Source organism: Danio rerio, chromosome 9 (genome assembly GCF_049306965.1).
Source record: "Danio rerio strain Tuebingen ecotype United States chromosome 9, GRCz12tu, whole genome shotgun sequence".
Taxonomy (NCBI): domain Eukaryota; kingdom Metazoa; phylum Chordata; class Actinopteri; order Cypriniformes; family Danionidae; genus Danio; species Danio rerio.
In genome coordinates, this window is record NC_133184.1 from 34668462 (window position 1) to 34691433 (window position 22972).

Here is a 22972-nt window from a genome sequence, read left to right on the forward strand (position 1 = left end):
CCATATAGTCCCCTTTCACTCCATCTGTTTAAAAACCTATTGAAAAATCTAAAGCACAGTCTTTCTTCATTCCATCTGTTTGAAAAATGTTGAAGTGTGTCTATCTATCTATCTATCTATCTATCTATCTATCTATCTATCTATCTATCTATCTATCTATCTATCTATCTATCTATCTATCTATCTATCTATCTATCTATCTATCTATCTTATACCGGGTCAATCTGTCAAATTGGTTAAATTATTTGGTGCCAGATGGAAACGGACGGATGAGAGACAGATGATATTAAGGGTGTTTATAAAGAAAAGACCAGAAAAAACTGCTTAGAGGGGAAAACGAGAGTCAGTCTGTTCTCATTAGCTCGCGCATAGAAAGTGTCACACTCAGAACAATGCGACCCGGCTGCGCGTGCACTCCCGGACCATCTGTGCACGCGTCACACATACAATGATCAGATTTTCATCACACAATGACACACTGACATAGTCGGCGCATGCATTTGTTGATGCGGTCAACATCAAGATTTGTAAAAACCAATCGCCCAAACTAAGGCTATGCCGGGATTTTGGAAAGGTTATGGAAGGGAAATTTTTTTCACCATAAAGTTGCTGATGCGCTGTACAGCCCAGTACCAAAACTAGTAAATGCATGACTGCTGCCGCATTAGATATTATTGTACGCCCATCTAGTGTGTTTATATATATATATATATATATATATATATATATATATATATATATATATATATATATATATATATATATATATATATATATATATATATTGCTAAATTATATATTTATTTTTGATACTTAAATAATAATCAATGTTTTATCAACATTGTGTGGTTTTCACCATCCAGATTTATTCGGCCAATCTCCATTTCAAAATGCACTGAAGTAAAAAAAAAATGCTAAACACTTTTGTGTGTATAAAACAATGGAAATGTCTAGATTTTCTGTACAGAAACACAAATCAGAAATATTGTTGACAATGATAATATGCTACTGATAAAACATTTAAAACATTAATTACTCATCTACTAGTGTACTAAGACTTACACCGTAGAATCAACCAAACAAAAAAAAAACTTATAGATCAATCCAAATCTTATCTTTTTTCATATTTGCAAATGTAAAAATATTTTTGGACCAGTAAACAAAACAACAGACAAATAACCTTCTGTTTAGAGCACTGTACATCTCTCTTATTTAACACACCTGAATCAAATCATCGGCACATTAGCAAAGAGCTCAGTGAACTGAACTGAACGGGTCACATAACAGAGAAAATGTGCAGTGATGCGGGTCCCCAGGACTGAAAACCGTGACAAATGCCACCCAGTCAAAGCAGAAACTTTGTGTGAGGCCTTGGGTGTTCACTAGCGTCACTTAGTGGACAAACCGAAAGTCTTTTTGATTGCTGAATTAAAATAAGGATGAAAACGAATCAGAAAATATCATTTTTATAATTTATTCATTATATATACATATTTTTTCCAGATATGCTTATTTGCATTATTATTGTTGTTAGACCTGTTATTATTGATATTATTAATATTATTATTTTGCTACTACGGCTAGGCCTACTGTATCTTTATTATTTGGAAATAAATTAAGTTAAAACAAAAGTGTGTACATGTTACTCTGCAAACAGAAATATATCTGTTTACCTTTAAAGAAGTCTGAGTGGTTTTCAATCGCGTGCAACACTATAGGACAAGTCTTTGCCTCCCCCTTTTGGCCAATGAGGAGCAGTACATTTTCCCTTTTCAGTGTAGGATACAAAGTAACATTTAGGCCAGTGTTTCTCACCACTTTTCTGGAGGACCACCAGCTCTGCACATTTTTCATGTCCCCTTAACCAAACACACCTGATTCAGATCATCAGCTCGTTAGCAGAGACTGAAAGACTTGTAATAGGTGTGATAGACAAAGCAGACAGCCAAAACATGCAGTGTTGGTGGACACTGATTTAGGTTAAAGAAAAATCAATATCTTGAAAAGACGTTTAGATTTAAGTTTTTTTTTTTTGTGTGTGTGTGTGTGTGTGTGTGTGTGTGTGTGTGTGTGTGTGTGTGTGTGTGTGTGTGTGTGTGTGTGTGTGTGTGTGTGTGTGTGTGTGTTCAGATAGATCATGAGATTTTATGTAGGCTGGACTAACTAAAGATTTAAAACTAAAACTATTCTGCTGATAAAAGGTCTATTATTTCCAGCAAAATTGTTCCAAGGATAAAAAGGAAGAAAGTTAAACAGAAGCATTTATTTATTCATAGGACGTCAGAGTGCAATAGCCTACTAACAGCTCATTTGTGTATTCGCATTTTGTTGTTCAACTAGCCTTCAATCAGTAGGCTTCAGGTAAATTGAATGTATAGACTTTTTTATTTATCAAATACTCTGTAAGATGCTGGGTTTTTGTTATGACAATATATCAATCAGTTATCAGACTCATTTTGTGACCGTACAGTGAAAAGATTTAAGTGGCTGGAAGAGTGGATGGATATGGGGGATGGAGCTATATTTAATGGTAGAAAGCTCTCTCTGCATCTCTCTCGCTTCATCAGTTTTATGGGCTATGATAGCTGGATGCAATCAGGATGTCAAGGAAGACTGCAGACGTATAGGAAAACTGTAAAGGAAACAAAAAGAGGGACAGAATCTGATAACTCAATGTAAACATCATATTTAACCTGATATAAGTGATTGAGTGCTGTTGTATATGTTGATCTGAATATCTTTAGGTTCAATCTTTGTCTATAGGCTAATCAAACCATAGCATGACAGGCTTTAGGGCAAAGGCACATGAACGAACAAGAAAACGTTTAAAAGATTTAAAAAAAAAATAATTAATGAATTAATAAAACACGTGATGAGCATCAGTTATACTTCTCAGCTCCTTAAGGCAGCTTGAGGAAACAGCTGCATATTTAATGAAGCACAAACAAAGGACCTCAACTGGAAGCGATGCGACCTGTTTTACAGAGTATGAAAGTTTGTTGCACGCAGTCCCCATTTTCATTGTGACATTGCTTTAATGCAACATCAGTAAACACAGTTGACATTAAGTCATTTACTTTGTAGAGGTAATTTCAATTCATTTGTCAGTTTCCTCACAGCAAGAAGTTTTCTGATTCGAGCCTCGACTGGGTCAGTTGGCGTTTCTGTGGAGTTTGCATGTACTCCCAGTGTTTGCGTGGTTTCCTCCGGGTGCTCCAGTGTTCCCAAGTTCACAGACATGCGGTACAGGTGAACTGGGTAAGCTAAAATTGTTAGTAGTGTATGTGTGTAAATTAGTGTGAATGGGTGTTTCTCAGTGATGGGTTGCAGCTGGAGGGGCATCCGCTGCATAAACGTGCTGGATAAGTTGGCGGTTCATTCCGCTGTGGCGACCCCAGATTAGTAAAGGGACTAAGCTGAAAAGAAAATGAATGAATGAATGAATGAATGAATGAATGAACAGAAAATGTTGTTCATGTGGCTTCAAAATAATTACTTGTTGAAAATAATTATACATCTTTAGAAATTAACTAATTCAGATACAAGTTTTGTTCCCTGAATTAAAAGGTGGATTTGAACAAAGGGGTTGAATGATTAATTCAGTGACTCACTCTTAAAGGGAAAGTTCAATTAGATGTTAAAATCTATAATTAATTTACACCCCAGGGGCGGATTTTCCCAATAAGCAAGGTAAGCGTCCACTTAGGGCCCCAGGACATCTGAGGGCCCCCAATAAATATCCAGAAGTGTAAATTATATCTATAAACTATATATAACATAATTTTCTGTCATGTGTTGTATAGTGAAAGTCAAACAAATACAATTTGTACAAATACAACACTAAATATGATATTATTTGATATACAATAAAAGTAATATTATTATAATAATGTAATGTTATGTAATTATAAAATTATAAAATATCCACCACCCCCAATCATGGAGCAGTCCAGCAGATTTATAAAAATATAGATATTTATTATTTTTAGTTGTAAATGAATTTAAAGAAATTTAATCAATTAAAATGTAGAGCTTGCATTAAGATAAAACATGGAAAAAAACAACAACAAAATAAAAAAATAAAAATAAAAATAAAAAGCAGAAAGAGTGTATTTCAGGACTTGGGCCCCATGGCTGTAGTTGCTTAGGGCCCCTAAATCACTAAATCGGCCCTGCCCTCAGGTACAACGTTTCATTCATTTATTTTCTTTTGGCTTAGTCCCTTTATTCATCAGGGGTCGCCCAAGTGGAATGAACCGACAACTTATTTAGCATATGTTTTACGCAGCGGATGCTCTTCCAGCTGCAAACCAGTACTGGGAAACATCCATACACACTCATTTACACCAATTATGTTTTATTCAATTCATTAGGTACAACGTAGTAAAATTAAATTTAGCCATGGTCATTGGTGATTCATTGTATGCACAAGTTTTAAAAAATAAATAAATAAAATTGCAGGTAAAACCACATTAATACAGCTTATGCCGATAGATCTTAAATTAAGCAAAAAAATAGCATTTTGTACAAAAAATTAACCATAATTTACCGCATAGTTACTGTTATGACAGTCACTAATCCCCAGTCACAGATGTTACTGAAAAATGCACTGCTAATGAAAGCTCATAAAGTTAATATAGATTCATATAGGGGAATTACTTACCTACGTCACACATGACATCACACGCGTTCAACCGCACATGGCGGTTGCACAAAAAGACCAGTTGCAACAGCAAACATGTTGCGTTGTGCAGTAAGATGTCAAAAACTTACATTTTACCGTACACCACACTGTTTTTAATGTCAAACTGCAGATGTCATTGGCTAACAGCCATCAGAAGAACTGAATGGAGTGAGGACCTAATTTAAAATGCTGGACTCTGCATTTCTCATTTTTTTTATCAGACCAGTCCAAGCTATGCTGAATTACACACCTAACTCGTTTTTGGTTGCAGCAATGATTTTAGCAAAAACTGTTACATACGGTTAATTAAACTGCAGACACTGAATGCTAAGAATGAAATGTAAAAATGTAAGTTCACATACCCTGTCTTACAGGTGCAGTTTGCTGGCAGAATGCAGTTGTTTTACTTGTTGATGATTACCCAGACCTTGTACAGATCCATCTTCTTTCCTTGTCTTTGGCTAGGCAGAACCTTGGTTTTTTAGCACTACAAAGTTTTGAATCTGGTAATCAACATTATTTCTTGCACATGACCACACAGAACACAATTGTAGGCATCCAAAGACTTGTAGACCTTTAACTTCTCTCTTGTAAAATCACTTGGAGTTTCAATGAGATAGATAGGCTGGATGCGCTTGGAAGGGTGCTGTCGCAAATGAACTTGTCAGACGAATGCCGCTCACTCACGTTAATTTTGCTGAATAACTGTGCTTATCACTGGGTGACCAGCTGTTATAATATGCTGAAAGCATTATGTAAATGATATAATATGTAAATATATATATATATATATATATAACTTATGAATAACAACAAACTTTGGACCACATCGGATGTCATTGCCTCTAGCGCTCCCTGTTTCTTTCTGCAACCTTGATGCGCGCGCATCCTAAATGTTTACAAACCGGTAATTTGCCTATAAATTTATGGATTATTCTAATCAAATCATGTTTTGTAGGCTTCAACATTCAAAACAATGTCATAATTAATAGCATACACCAGCATTACTGATAGAAAATATATGTATTTAATGTCGTTACTGCTTATTCCTAAAAAAACAAAGATCACATACAGAATATCTTCCCAAATCCCAGCGTTTGTCTAATTAGAGCCGAAACTCCCCCTAGCGCCGCTCTCTGTAATGTGTCTGGGTCCCTCCACCTCCTCTGCCAGAGTGCATCGCCTGTGTGCTCCGCCTGTGAAGGATACTATCATTACTGCCGCCAGACTGGTAGCAATGTCTGATAGTGGATAAATCTGGGTACAGCGTATTGATCATCGGATCATTTTAAGGGATATGTTGGCGTGTCCATCAGGTAAGTTTCTAGCGGTGCTACACCTATTGTCTGTTCTATTGTGCTCATTGCCTTGATCTATACAGAAGTGATCGCCTTTTGGAATTAGAAGCCACGGGATGCATGTTAAAGTTCTCACGCCCAGCTGTTGTCTGTAAAATGTCAAATTCACTTCAGAGTGTTTTATTATAGTCCGTGTTATTGGGTTCAAACGAAAAATCATTATCGCTGCTTCCTGGCGAGACGTCAAAGATTAACCATGTGTAAAAAAATCATACTAATAATAACACCACGTTTTCTGTACACATTTCTTCTAATAGTGAATACTATTAAAAAGCATTAACAATAACAATAATGAAAGAGATTTTGTTTTGCATTGTGCATGGGACTGACTCCCTAATATGATCATTAATCTCGTGTCTCGTGACATCGAGTCGCCTCCAGAACTGCTGCTGGACGGATCACGCGCGCACCACCGAAAATGCTTGTTTATTTATTTGTTGATGTGTTTGTCGGATATGTTAGATAGGCAGTGATGCCCCTCTTTAAAGCACATGGTTGGCATTCCATTCACTTGGGTGGTGTATCCATGACTAGGTGTCCGAATCCCACTGGAATCATTCGCTTGAGTCGGTTCATTTGAATCTCAAATCACTGGAGTAAAGGTATGGACTGACATTGAACTTTGAAAGAGGGATCTAAATCTAGTTAATACAAGTGATATATTTATTCATATAATGAACATGACTAAATTTAAAAAGATATAATATCATAGCAAGCGCAGTTGGTAGCATGATGGCCTCACAGCTAAAAGGTGGTTCGAGCCTCGGCTGGGTCAGTTGGCATTTCTGTGTGGAGTTTGCATGTTCTCCCCGTGTTGGCGTGGGTTTCCTTCGGGTGCTCCGGTTTCCCCCACAAGTCCAAAGACATATGTCCGCTCTGCATGTGTGTGATAGGGAGTGCATGGGTGTTTCCCCAGTGATGGTTGCAGCTGGAAGGGCATCCGCTGCGTGAAACATGCTGGATAAGTTGGATGTTCATTCTGCTGTGGCAACCCCAGATTAATAAAGGGACTATGACTAAGAAAATGAATGAATAAATCATATCATAGCCTTAGCTATAGTTTACAGGAATTATTTAAATGTTATCTATTAACTTTCTCTATTTTTTATTTATTCGTACGTTATGATAATAGGCCTAATTATTTATGCAAAAAATAGTTTATATTTAAATTATTATATAATTTATTTTTGCATAGCACCTATTTTAGCATACAGCTATCATCAAGGCTATGATCAACATAACAATAAATTAACAAATAGCCGAAATTCATATAATTAAAAAAAACATAGCATAGTGATATAAGCAACATTTAATAAAAAAGTTGAACGTACATTTAGGGCTTGTGGAGCTTTAAGAGCTAAGAAACAAACGGTGAGTCACCCTCAAAACGGTCCATCGAGATGAATTGTCTGAAGGAACCGATTCTCTTAAATGAACAGATCTTCCCAACGCTATCATTTACGCCCAAAGGCTACATGCGATTTATGACCTCTTGCGGTTCCTGTTCATTCCATCATCACAGACTGCTCTTTGGCTAAAGGGGTTTGCTCTCGCATTAAGAAACGGATACGTTCTGTGTCAGCGGTGATCATTTTTGTTTTGAATGCGTGGTCCGAATGAAAACAACGCGCGGCTTGCAGGAATGATCATTGTGCCTTTCACGTTGCGTTGGATTTGATGCGGTAAGGCGGCAAATTGATGCTTCTTATCTATAATCCTGACTGACCATTTTCCTTTCTTTTGTTTATATATAATCATGACAAAAGGGGTGGGGCTGACGCACTGTTTTAGTTTTGTGTAATCTTGATTATCTGGGAATGGGTCTTTGAGGGTCAGCAGTCCTTATGTTACAGAAATGCCAGAATTAATCTTTCTCCTCTTTTCCATGCACACATGCATGTGCTTATCCTTAAGATTTCTAGCTCAGTTTATCATCTCAAGTTCAAGACTTTCTTTTTTGACTTTCATTTCTAATCTAACGTGTGGAATGGCAATTGTTTGTCTGTAATAAATCAACACTTGGTCTCATAAAGCATCTCAACAAAATGAAGATGATGTGAATTCATTTGATATTACTTAAATCAATTTTCTTCTGATACAGGTTTTCTGACTTGCTGTGCATTACAATGGACAACATTTACAATGGCTTTGCTAATCTTACTTGTGCAACATGAGTGTGATTCTGAATGTTGAATATTTTTTGCATTACACTGTTTACATCTGACATAAATTCCCATCTCTGCACAACCTTGTGCTTCTTGGTCTTTTAGTAAATTTACTGCCAGATAAAGTAGGCCAGATAATGCTATTGGACTTGCAGAATGAACATGATGTCATATGTTTAAATGGAGAAACCCCAAAAAGGTACTTAAACATTTAGGGTTTGTTCACACCACTGATTCTGGTCTTTAGGTTTTTTTGTTGTACAAAAAAGCAAATGATGAATTGGTTCGCTTAGCTTAGACACTGTTATTTTTAAAGGCACAATATGTAAGATTTGTTATCCAACAAATATACAAAAACCCTTATTGTTATATATTTAGCTGAATTAGGCTTATGCTTGAATTTATCCCAGATGTTTTGGAGAGTGTTCAAATACTGAAAAAATGAGAAATTTTAACAAGTGGCATGGATTGTGTTCTGCATGCCTAATGGCATCATACACCATCAATTTCCAGAAAACCAAACATGAAAAACATAAAAGTTGTGCATTTTATTAAGGCCAGGACACATTAATTCAACACCAAACAACTAGTGCTCGCGCCTGGTCCTGTCTGGACCAAAAAGCTGCACATACTGTATACACATCAAATTGATGGTAGCCGACTGAAAATCTGCCTCTGCGTGTAAGGATAGGTCTTTTCGCAACTGTTACAGACAGTGGTTTGTTTTCTTATTCTACCAGGGGTGTAGAATTAGCATTGACGGAGAGGACGTGTGTGTCTCCACCAATAGCCATCGACTACTGAAATGTCCCCACTAATAATTTAACTAACTTGATTAACGTCAACATTAACCTAGACATGCATCATTCATTCATTTTCTTTTTGGCTTAGTCCCTTTAGTAATCTGGGGTCGTCACAGTGGAATGAACCGCCAACTTATCCAGCACGTTTTTACACAGCAGATGCCTTTCCAGCTGCAACCCATCTCTGGGAAACATCCTCACACTGTCATTCACACTCATACACTATGGACAATTTAGCCTATGCAATTCACCTGTACCGCATGTCTTTGGACTGTGGGGGAATCTGGAGCACCCGGTGGAAACCCATGCGAATGCAGGGAGAACATACAAACTCCACACAGAAATGCCAACTGACCCAGCTGAGGCTCAAACCTTCTTGCTGTGAGGCGACAGCACTACCTACTGCACCACTGCGTTGCCAGACATACAGAAAGGGTTAAATCATGTACTCTACTCGAGTTGTGATTGGCTGTGCCTTTCTCTGCTGTCATGTGAGAGGCTCTAGCTATGTTTTGATGCAAGCAGCGCTATAACTGCGGGGCAGTTTTCCCGTGCAAGAAGGTGTATGAGGTGGGTGATAAGCAAGTGAGGATGGCGGCAGCAAAAATAAGTATTTGATTCATGGATCCCCACCAATGTCAAGAGCAAACCTACGCCCTTGCATTCTACAAAAGGGAACCGGAAGATAAAATGTCCACAGACAAAGCATAAACAAAGCAGCGTTTAGTAACATAATCACAGTAATTGTCAGGGAATTGAAGGATTTGCTCATAAAAATATGTTTGTTAATCTAATAATCCATATCGTTTGCAAATATTGGAGAAATTTAAGGAAATTAAAGCAGATTAATTAAAGTTTTCCCTCTTTACTTAAATTGTGTACTTGTCATTGTTTGAAATGACCGACCATTGGCTTGTCCCGACATTTATTTTATACCAGTGTTTCTCAACCACATTCCTGGAGGACCATCTGCACTGCACATTTCCATGTCTCCTTAACCAAACACACCTGGTTCTGATCATTAGCTCATTAGCAGAGACTGAAAGACCTGTAATAGGTGTTACAGACATAGGAGACATCCAAAACATGCAGTTTGGTGGTCCACTAGGTACGTGGTTGAGAAACACTGCTTTAGACTACACAGAGAAGCATTAACCAAAACCCTAATTCAGTATGGCAGAACAGCGCTGCTTCTTCCCCACATGATCACACCTAGAAATGGTTGACAGTGGCATAATAAAAGCTTTGCTGCTTTCGTTCAGCGTCATGCTAGTCTCTCATCAGCAATTGTTTCAGTGTCCTCGTTTCACTTTGATGGCTTTCAGCACCACCCTGCTTCAAACTACCATAATAATTGTGTTTTACCATGATCGTGATAGTGGTTTTGAATACATTAGCTCATCTGTGGATGATTTTAGGAGTCTTTTAGGATGTAATGAAGATGACAAGTCCCATGATTCCACACTCAGTCATGCCGTCGTCAGACTGTAGCTGCATCTGAAATCGCGTACTATTCAGTAGGTACTGCATTTGAATTTAAACGTACTACTCGGCTGTTAGAAGTTCTATACAGAATGAATTTGAGCAGTATGAATGGAATTCGGAAATACTACATCTGTCATTTTGTCATTGTTACGTGACCTACCCGCGTCAGTTGTGTCACTTTACTCCCATTCATGAATTCTCGGCGGGGCATCACGACATAGTGCAGCATGTATGGGATGCGCACTTCAGAGTCTCATCGGAAGTAGTGGGTAATTCGTAGGTTCACACGGAATTTTCACAGATTTTCTGCAGAATTTCTGCAGAATTCCGCAGATTTTTAGCCCATCATTAATTCTGTTTATTTACTTGAGTAAATGTGTAAATCTGAATTTATTAAGTTTTTATTCGGTAATTTAGTACTTTTTATTTCATATATTAAGGTTTTAATTATGATACTCCGCTGGATACTCCCAAAATAATTCCTCAGAAATCCACAGATTTTTACCAAAAATCTCCGCAGAACTAGCAAAAAACGTCCGCAGATTCTGTCTGGCCCTGGTCATTCGGATACTTCTTGCATACTGATTTTCGAATTCTATGAATTCGGACATACTGCTCGACTTGAATAATGGTTATGGTGTACTATATAGTATGGAAGTAGGCAGTTTCGGACTCAGCCTTTGCCTGTGTTTGTAGTGAATAGGTATCCTCTAGCAGTGCAAATTACATTCTGTGCCTTTAATGCTAAATTTATACAAAAATCCAGAACAATGCTAGATGATTTGCTGAATGTGCTGGTTTCAGTAGTATTTTATCAGCTGAGAACTTATAAAAGTGCTTGTAATGTGTACAAGAGTAAAAAATTATCAGCCATTTCTCAGTCTCTCACATACAAATGAATATCTGCTTAATGAGATGTGTTTTTGATGCTTTTTTGAACTGTTATGGGCAAAATTGTCACTATGATGAGAAAAAAGGCATATGTAAGCATTCTGTCTTTTTATTAGAGCTTCTTGTGACATCATTTCTTGTTTTTTGTCCTTTTGGATGTTTTTGGTCGGTGTTGTTTTCAATATTTCATTTGTAGCATACAATAGTTTTTACTTGGTGTGCATCATGTTTTTGGAAGACACTGTTCACACTTATTCCCACACTAATAAAGCATCACCAGAGCTCATAGCAGAGTTTGTTTTAGTTGAATCAAACCTGCCAAGTGTAGCCAACTCACACTTTAAGTTAGTAGAGTAACAAATGATCATACAGGTATGTTAACCGTCTCTGCTACGTGTTGTAAGCTGTGATATTTTGTGTGATAAACAGTTTCTCCTCTGGAAGCTTCAGAAATAAGCAATGAGGGCATCTTTCTTGTAAAGCAGACATTTTATGTATTTTGCACATCAGAACACACACTTGCAAATGCTGCCTTTTAATCTGTCAGTACAGCTCTTGCATTTTATATCTGACAGCACATGAATTATGCATTGGCCTATCTACAAGTTTTACGCTCACATGCACTAAAATAACACTAAACTTTATCTCAAGAACACCACAAAAAGAACAGAACTCCCACATTGTCGTTTGGGTACACTCATTCGGCACATTTTATTCATGTTTTGAAAACGGAATCATTTCTTATGATTAAAATTTGATGCTTCAGTAGTATTTTGTTTTATTTTGTAAAGTATTTATGGCAAAATATTGTTGTTTAAAAAAAGATTTCAGGGAAAAACAGAACGACATGAAGCCCAAAAGTATTAGACTTCATAAGATATTTAGAAACTCTCACACAAACTCTATTGCAATGGTGTGGCATCTTTTATCTTACATCTGAAACAACCTTGGCCTAGCAAGTTTCCTTCCACTTGCCCTCTATAGCAAATTCAGGAAAGGGAGTGTTAACAACCGTGACAGTTAAACTGCAGGGAAGCCTTGTTGTATAAAGCATCAATAGAGCTCATGTGTTGGCCTGCAATCGCTATGCTAACCGCACAAGCATGTGGTGTTTTTACTGTGAGAAGAAGAGCGATGATGGGAAAGAGGATGAGTTATCTGGCATCAGCAGACTTTTAGAGATGCACTCTTTTATGTTATATATACTCTCTATATCACAGTTAATGGCTGTTACAAGAGCAGTATTTGTTTCATACAGAATAATGCAGGATTATATGGTAAGATTAAAGGGTCATGAACTGAGAAATCGAAATCCTCTTGCTCTTTTGACATGCACTCACCGGCCACTTTATAAGGTACACCTGTCCAACTGCTTGTTAACGCAAATTTCTAATCAGCCAAACACAATGCAGCTACTCAATGCATTTAGGCTTGTAGACATGGTCAAGATGATCTGCTGCAGTTCAAACCGTGCATCAAAATGGGGAGGGAAGGGGATTTAAGTGACTTTGAATGTGACATGGTTGTAAGTGCCAGACTGGCTGGTCTGAGTATTTCAGAAACTGCTGATCTACTGGGATTTTCATGCACAACCATCACTAGGGTTTACGGTCTGAAAAGGGAAAATATCCAGTGAGGCAAGAAGTTAGAGGTGAATGGCCAGACTGGTTCGAACTAATAGAAAGGCAACAGTAACTCCAATAACCACTCGTTACAACTGAGGTATGCAGAAGAGCATCTCTGAACACACAACACAGTGAACCTTGAGGCAGATGGGCTACAATTATTTGAGGCTGAAAGCATGGATCCAGCCTGCCTTGTATCAATGATTCAGGGTGGTGGTGGTGTAATGGTGTGGGGGATGTTTTCTTGGCACACTTTAGGCCCATTAGTACCAATTGAGCATTGTGTCAATGCCACAGCCTACCTGAGTATTTCTGCAGAGCGCCGACCATGTCCATCCCTTTATGACCACAGTGTACCCATCTTCTGATGTCTATATAGCAGGATAATGTGCCATGTCATAAAGCACAAATCATCACAGTCTGTTTTTTTTGCCAGTTCTCAATCCAATAGATAACCTTTGGGATGTGGTGGAAGGTGAGATTTGCATCATGGATGTGCAGCTGACAAATCTGCAGCAACTGCATGATGCTGTCATGCCAATATGGACCAACATCTCTGAGGAGTATTTCCAGTACATTGTTGAATCTATGCCACAAAGGATTAAGGCAGTTTTAAAGGCAAAAGTGGGTCCAACTCTGTACTATTAAGGTGTACCTAATAAAGTGGCAGGTGAGTGTATAAAAGGTATTGTTTACATTTTTTGATAGCAATACTGAAACGCTTAATGATACCGGTTCTTATCAATACTATTCACTATAATTTGGTGCAAAATGATAAGAACATTTCAAGTTATTTTATTTTTACAGCAATTATTTTAAGCAAACAAAAATAGGTGAATAAAGTCATGATGTCATAAACCTGCTCCACACAATGTTTTTGCTATTGGATTGTCTGTAAGTACAGGCTGTTAGATATGTACTAATCTAGATATAGAGTTTAACTATTAACTAGTTACCTATTTTAGATATTTAACTATTTTAAGTTTGCAAATTGTTAGTCAATCGTAATAGTTGTGATTTATTAAAGTAGTTGTGAGTTATTAAAGTTTATTTAAACTATCTGTTCTGTTGAGTGTTTCAGATAAGAATGGAAAGATAGTAGTCTATTACACCTAAATTATTTAAAAATAAATAAAATCTTTATTTATTTATATTTTTTATTGTGTACTACTGTAGAAATACATTGATACAGTATAATTTATAGTCGGATCTCGGAAAACAGTATAACATAAAACCATTCCTGTTACTATTGTTACCTTTAGAATACTTTAAATATTTCAGGACTGCATTGCACATGTGAGCGCTGCATGTTTCAGAAGCGCATGAATGAATGCTTCAGGATGAAAGCCCATCTAGCAACTCACTATAGAGTGCACACTATAATAGTATTTTTCTATAAACGGCAACTTTTGTGATGTTTTTGACGGCCCTTCATGCTTGTGGGTGTGTGTGTGTGTATGGTGGTTTCTCCACATCTGCTCCTCAGAGACAGCCTGCTCTCACAGCTGGAGAGAGAGAGTTCAGACCGTGTTCTGTATAGGGTTGGATTGCTCTGGCTAAATATAGAGCCAATGTTTCTGACACAATTATTTAATTTCCATCAGGCCTCAGCACCCAGATTAAAGAGAGCAAGGCTCTGTAATGCAATTTTTCTATTTCATACAATTACTCGCTGTCCCTCTCTCTGTTTCTCTGTCTGCATACACAAACAAACATGCTATTTACGTGACGGTAGCTATTATGATTGTGTAATTTAATGTATTTATTTTGGATGTTATAAATAGGCCTGAGAACACTTTATATTAACTTTTGTTAAACTAAAACACTTAATAATGGGTGTCTTCTGTAAAAAATGTATTATTATTTTTAGCTACAATATATATTGTGATGTACAGAGGAACATTTTTAGGAGTTTTTATGAAACCACAAAAGCATACCTATGACTTCAGTTTCAGGGTGAAATGAATACTATGACGCACAATACTTTTTGTTTCCCATTCACTTTAAATATATTTTATGCTAATTACATTTTGAGGTACCTATTGTTGATAAATAAAGGCCAAATTCTAACCACAAAACACCAGCGTCATCAATGCACTCTGATATCATATTAAATCAATGACATGATAAACGTAACGGAAACCGAACCGAATGAGACCACTGTAGGTTCACGCCCTATAGTGTATAATTAGGATGTGTATCTGAAATGTACAACAAAACGTTCCCTAAGTAACATATTTCACATTCACAAAAACCAAACAGTGCCTCCTGGTGGATTTGTCATCTGAAACGTGCCTGGAGCAACGTATTTTATGTTTCGCAAAAATGTAGGTTGAGGCATGTATTTCCATTGGGCTAAAAAATGGACAATCTCTGTTTTACATACACATTATATACACAACTCTGCCATTTTTTAATAGATATCTGGTAGTTTATGTTTGTATGTGTGTGTTTGGTTGTATGTGTCAGTCATGCTTGCTCATAATTTAATTTTGAGGGACCTATTATTGACAAATAAAGGCCAAATAATAACCACAAAACACCTCAACAGTTTTTAGTATTTGTGCTCTAACACGTCTGCCTCACTTATCTCTCTATGGACAGCTTTTCTGGCTTGGTCAGTTTGCTTTGTACTTTGTACAGTGTTGTACTCGTGTGTGATGAAGAGAGGGTCTGATGAAGCACAGTTTCACTAAAGAAATAAAAACAATAGCTACGTTTCCATCCACCTATTTTTACGCACATTTTGCATAAGCTCATAAAAAATCAATTGATGGAAATGCCAAGATGCCCACACATTTTGAAAATGCGCATAAAAATATGCACATAACTGAGTAGGATAAACTTTTTAATAGAAAAGAAAAGATGCACATAAACTGCAAAGGAAACACTTTTACCAAGCAAGTTCCAGTATGAGAGTTAAAAAAAAGTCATGTGATTTTGATATAAGAGATCATGTGATGATCAAAATGTGTGTGAATGGACAAACCAGCAGGCTAAACGCACTGTAAAACATCTGAAATGTTGTTTTGGTCATTCTAAAACGCCTTAACCATTGCAGTATTAGTCTTTATTATATTATTAATTTCCGCCAGTTAATCAGGAAGTGACGATTTTGTTCTCTTTGACTAAATTGAATTGCTGCTTTATTCGCATGAATTCACATGTCTTTTATGCAATATTCCAGTTCAAGTCAATTTGCATTTTTAGAAAAAGTACATTGTCGCAGTGCAGTTTTCTCTTACATTTGCTTTTGAAAACCCAAATAGTTGAGTTTAGGGATCAATTCACACTAAAGCAAGTGGGATTATTATTTACTTTTGTGTATTTGCTCTAAATGCTCCTGTAGGCTTCTGTTCCTGTACTTGAGTCTTGTTTAATACATCCAAGAAGTGTGTTTTCTTCAAGCTGGTAAAATTAAAGCTAGTTCATATATCTGACTGCAAATAAAATTAGGGTCAAATTAATGGATTATGGACAAATTAAAGACAAAATTATGTTTTTGTGTTGTGAATTAAAATTAATAAATTTTGATTGAAAGCGTCATCAATGCACCGTAATATCGAATTGAATCGATGACATGATAAACGTAAACCGAACCGAATGAGACCAGTGTAGTATCACATTCCTAAAGTATAATAAGGAGGTGTATCTGAAACATACAACAAAATGCTCCCTAAGTAACATATTTCACATTCACAAGAATTAAACAGCGCCCTATAGTGTATTTGTCATCTGAAACGTGCCCGGAGCAACATATATTGTTTGGCAAAAATGTAGGCTGAGGCACGCATTTCCATTGGGCTAAAAATGGACAATCTCTGTCTTACATATTCATTATATAGCACACATGCATGCAACTCTGCCATTCTGTTTAATAGATATATCCGCTAGATTGTGTATGTGTGTGTGTTTGGTTGTATGTGTCAGTCATGCTTGCTCACTCTGAACCCTACAGTGTATTTTCTTCCCTTCATTACATCTGTTCATCTTTCACTCTCTCTGCTCTTCCTCTTTCTGCTCCCTGATTCTGTCTGTCTTTCTGTCTGTCTTGTTATTCTTGTTTAGTAGGTGAAGAGATGTTATTGTTCTGCCTTTTGATCATCCATGGCTGCCTCCAGGGCAAGGCAAATGTGAATGTGTTGCGTGTACATCTGTGTTTCTACATGTGTGTGTGTATATGATATGCATTACTCAGCGCTTTGAACATATGCTAAAGGCTGAGCGGGCCTCTCTGTCAAATGATGTGTGTGTTCATGAGTCTTGGCTCTGTAGGTGTAATGGCTGTGAAAATCTGAGTTTTGATGGCTAAATGTAAAAGCCTCCAGGGACTCTCCTGCTCCAGTTAGCACTAGATTCTGCCTATATGCTTTAATGGCAACCGTCCATCAGCTCACCTTAGAATATATGCTGTTACTGCAGCCTATGACTTTCCATCTATGGCAGAATGGTAAAGAATTAATTTTTTTGTTAATAATGCACTGCTTGCTCAGTATGAAGACGGTAAATGAACATGGGCTAAAGCTTTCATTTGGTACAGATCAAGATGAAATGTGACTTATACTCTGTCTTCCAAGATTAAAATGATAGCAGTGTGTGGGCACACAGACTGAATTTTGAGGTCAGTGGTCATCGCAGGAAATTTTTACATTTATTAGAGCATTCACTTAAAACAGTATGACAGTTTGCAAAATGATTAAGCCATTCTGGGCCCATGAAATTCTAGTGATTTGCACAGCAGTGGTAAAAATATCATGTTCATTTGTAGTTATTACTTTAGAAATAAGATTTAGTCTGTTTTATAATTCAAACACCAAGATTTAAACCAGGGGTGCTTTTTTATCCACCTTTTATTATTATTATTTTTATTTAAAAGGCTGAAAATCAAACTTAATTAAGGGCCATGGAGCAGAATTTACTGTTGCATATAGTAATTATATGTACCATATTAAAAATAAAATATTCAATATATAAAATAAAATAAATATTAAATATAATATTCAAATATTTTAAAGATAAACATTTAACTCCTTAAAATATTAATTGTTTTTTATCAAATTAAATGTTTAAATTTTTAGATAAATGAATAATAATAATAACAATAATAATGTTAAAGAACTTTTAATGCTTAAAATGTTTAAATATGATTAACTAAATACTAAATATATAATATTGAGTAAATGAAAACCTTTTAAATAATAAAATAACTATAATTACTAAAAACAAAGCGTTATTTGAATAATATATTGTGATTTGTAATATCAAATTAAATGTTTAAATTTTTAGATAAATGAATAATAATAATAATAATAATGTTAAAGAACTTTTAATGGTTAAAATGTTTAAATATGATTAACTAAATACTAAATATATAATATTGAGTAAATGAAAACCTTTTAAATAATAAAATAACTATAATTACTAAAAACAAAGCGTTATTTGAATAATATATTGTGATTTGTAATATTGCTACAACTGGTTTTAAAGCACAAAGACTGTATTGTCACTTAGTCATCAAAGCGGTAAAACAAAACCATAAATTATCAATTAAAATCTGCTTGGAATAAAGCAAATCAAAGGTCATCCTATATCAGCTTTGGCCTGTGAGCCTTGGTTTTAGGCATCTCTGATCTAATCTACTAATTTTTTGGACCCTATTATTATTGTTAATTTATTTGTTTGCTAGAAATTATAATTGAATTTAAAAATAGTTTTCATAAGTATTTGCGCTTAACAAACAAAATTAAATATGTAGGCTAATGTATGTCTTCAGTGGAGTGCGTACAACAACGTTTCCTTATTCCACAAAAGTAAAGGAGTAAAGTTAAGAGTAATGGTAAAGAGAGAGATAAAGAGGCTGAATGGGGGAGAATCATTCTTTATCCTCGCACTGCAGATGGTCTCTTTAACTCTATTCTCACTAGTGAAGCTATCAGTTTTTCCACTTACAAAGTCCACCATGTAAATGACAAATGGTGTGCAACTGACTCTTAAAAGGAATGGAGGATGAGACTAATTGGGTATTGATGATATGATTGGTTATGCTCCAAACACACTCGTAATTCATTAAGAAAAAAAGCACAACCCTGTTAGACCATGCGCCATGGCGCAAACCATATTTTTCCATCCTTAAAACAGCAAAGTGGATGCAAACACTGCGCTTTAGACTTTGCACTTTGATAGTTAAAATAGAGCCCATTATGATTTGAGACCATTTTTTAAATTCCATATTTGATTTGGCTCAACATAAGAAATTTCCAATTTGTGTGATGTATTACTTAATAAATAACAAAAAGCCACAGAGAGATTTTTTACAAAGTAATATATACAGCCGTCCAGTGTTCAGAATGATACATCTACTGCCTTGTCTGCTCTGTTCTATTTACGTATTTCTACTAGACTCTGTTCTGGATTTATGGACAACATGAAGGCATTATAATCACATTATCCAACATACATGTAGAAAATGTTTATTCAGTGTTGAATCCAAGGAAATTACATTTTGAAAAAGCACAGATAAACAAAAATCAACCTATATAATTTGTTGTGTTAAAAGAAACTGAGCATGCCTGCTGTTTGGTTCTCCCTATTACAGTTTATGTGAGCTCTGAAAACTGATTAAAGTCAACAGAGCAAGCCTGGTAAGATTAGAAAACTATTCGCTCTGAATTAGGAATCTGTGTATCCCAATAATAGAATGAACGTTGTAAACAGATTTCAGATTTCAGCTGCCAGACAGATCATGTAGCAAAGTTTTTAAAACCTTGTATTCCTGCTTTAACAAAAGAGATTTATTTAGCCTTCGCTGCCCTGTGAAGTATATTTATAAACCCCTGACTTGTCTCCAGAATTGTAATGGATCGACCAACAATGCCAAAACTGAGATAAGAAGAGTGAAACTTGTCTGATGTTATTAAACACTGGGCTGTGATTACTTTCTTCTCCTTTCTTATAGGATACAGTAACATTAAAAAAATACTAAGCCCCCAGCCTCCCTAACCCGATACACTTTCTGTGAGAGAGTGCGTACGAGTGTGCATGGAGTAACATTAGAGGAATTCTTTGTGTGTGTGTGTGTGTGTGTGTGTGTGTGTGTGTGTCTGTGTGTGTGTGTGTGTGTATGTGTGTGTGTGTGTGTGTGTGTGTGTGTCTGTGTGTGTTTTCAGGGCACTATGAGGTAAACTCAGAGGAATGCTATGTGTGCTTGTCCAGGTCAGATTTCTCCCATTGATAAGAGAAATGAAGGGTTGAAAGTGGTCAGTTCTATGTTGGCAAACTCGCATACCACTCGTTGATCTGGTGTTGTTTACTTGTATTCTTAGATAAACCAGCAATTAAGATTATCAGCTCATTCGAGGAGCCACAAGTTCAAAACAACTGATATTTCTGTTATTAGGTCTTTTGAAGACCTGCATGAAACACACAGATGTTGAGGGATCATTCTTTTCAATGTTTCTAAGAGAAGGCTTATTAAAAATGTCAAACTTAGTGTGGTGTGATATTTATCACAATGACATTTTTCATATCAATCAATAATGGTAATTGTCATGATAAATGTCAAATCTTTTGGTCTTTTAAGTTGAATATTTTTGCTCCATAGTGAAAGTTGTACAATATATACTATCTGACAGTTGTTCATTTAAATCATTAAACCATTATTACAACTACTTTATTTGCATCCCTCAAAGTTCAGCTTGGAAGTGCAAGTATAATTTAAGATTTTGTTCTGTCCTTACAACATTTTGCAGTTTGTATGGGTATCAGCATTAGCATAGAGTTCTGACATTTGCAGTCCAGGAGCATTGGAAATACATTTTTGCAAAACATAAAATGTAAGATAAAAGTGGGCTGCGACTCAAACCCCAACGCTCTTCATCACAAGTACAACACTCTATAAAGTGAGATACCGAGCAAACATACGATGGTGAAAAAGTTGTTCTTATGGAGATAGATATGCGAGGCAAATGTATTTGATTGTAAACCGTAGACAACGTTACTTTGTTTTGTAATGTTTAATTGTTTTTGTGCAAATAATAATCCTTTATTTATTGTTAATATGTCCTTGTAAGTATTATTAATGTGAAAAGGAATACAAGTTGTTGGAGTCATACTGCACATAGCATTTATTTGACCTATAAACTGCAGTCAAATGTTTGTTAAGACAAACCTTGCAAGTTTGTCTGTCTCGATTGAAACCCTTATGGTGCGTACACTTGTAGCGTTGTGATTATGACATAGCACTTGTTGTTAATGTCCCGAGGGGAAATCCTCCTGCCGAAATCGGACAACAGCTCATAAAAAATTTGGCTCAGCTAAGTCAGAAGCACCACTGAAAGCTTCCATCATCCAGGTATACTTTCTGGAGGACTTGATGAACTCACAGAGCTAGGTGCACCTCTGAAAGGATCAAGTGGATACAGACTAAGGTTGTGCCGAAAGACAATGCCATTGTTCATCGCCCCACCCCACATTTATATTGATATATTACTTATTATTTACATGTCATCCTATTAGCAATAACGGTCTTTTCCTGAGCTGTGTTAAATGTTACATATAGTTGCTGCTTGCACGGCTGACAGCATCGTGAGGATTAAATAAAAGATTGTACAGCACCTCTCGCGCTTCAAATGTGAAGATTCAGTGGCAAACGCTGTTACCTGCAAATCCCGTCCCACAGACTTTACAGTGAATGACTTTAGTCAACCATATGTGTAAATAATGGATTAACATTCAGCACATGATCATTAATAAGATGTGCAATTATTAGTAACTGTAGGTAAATCTGTCAGTGTTATTTTCATTCTCTCATCTTCAGCGCTTCACATATTTACGGTCGTAGCTCCTGTCATCTAAGGGCAGAAGGCATTGACTAAGTGATTGACAGCTGATATTAACCAATCATTCGCGTTCAGTTAGAGCAGTGGGCCAAATAAGAAGAGCACAAAGGCGGAGCAAGCATTGTGGGCTTTTTACTTTAGCGAGTTCACATAACAACTGTTTTAATCTGTTCCTGAGCGATGCGTTTGGCGTTTTTAGGTGCAAAGATGCATTCTGCATAAATGTCTCCTAAATCTGCGCACGCGATGAGGATTTTGCAGTGTAACCAATAAAAATGTATGCACTAAAGTGAACTGTAACCGAACTCTCGTCTCCTCAGCCAGCTGTGGGAAAAGCCATTAGAACGACACAGATCACTGCATATTCAAGCCAGAGTCCCGCAAAAAAAAGTGATTGACAGGTGGTAATTTGATTGTAACTTTATTTATTTATGGTTTGGTTATGGGTAAAGCATAGACCATGTGGGTCAGGTAGTGAAAACGGTAGGCTATAATTAATTAATTCATTATTAATTGATTGATAATTAAAAACCACCACTTTGGCATCATCCATCGCTATGTTTCACAATAGACATCTTACGATGCCAAATTGGTCAACATCGCCCAACCCTAATTTAGACATGGCGCAGAATGAATCTATGCCATTTATTAGCTTTCCTAAAGCACATACAGCACATCTAATCTCTTAATAATATCCATGCTAGCCATTAGCAATGAAACTAAAGTCACCGGGCAGACAGAAGCTCCACCCATGACACGAACCTGCATCTATTGTGAAAAGAATTTAATGCGCAAATGAAGGGTGCGAACTCAAAATGTTTATGTGTCTATGTACGTGCAGCAAATCGCATGATCTGTTCACACAAGTTGCTTCTGGTGTGAATGCCCAATTACATTCCTAAACCCAAACTCCACCATGATGTAAAAATATCACCAATGTATATCCTCATTTCATTCTGTTTTCCATCCCTGTATATTCTGGCTTGAACTGCTGTTAATAAATTAGATTTTTTCCCTGTGATTTTATTTATTTTTTTTATCCGGCCATCAACACCATCTGGTCCAGCCTGCCTGCTACATTAATCCCGCCTCCAAACTCATAATTGGTAGCGCTGGAGAATGAT

General features: G+C 36.4%; 1 protein-coding gene across 4 annotated transcripts in view; it reads left to right on the forward strand.

Moving 5' to 3' along the window:
• The first annotated feature begins 5829 nt into the window (after positions 1–5829).
• The window catches only part of vangl1 (VANGL planar cell polarity protein 1), a 69473-nt gene continuing 52330 nt past the window's right edge, over positions 5830–22972 (forward strand). For 2 of the 4 annotated variants that reach the window (XM_068223355.1, XM_005167685.5), the window contains exon 1: positions 5830–6000. The gene's annotated coding sequence lies outside the window, so the exon portion shown is untranslated. Of the gene's footprint in view, positions 6001–7462; positions 7725–22972 lie in introns of those variants that run through there. The other 2 variants (XM_068223356.1, XM_005167686.5) reach the window with 1 other exon arrangement.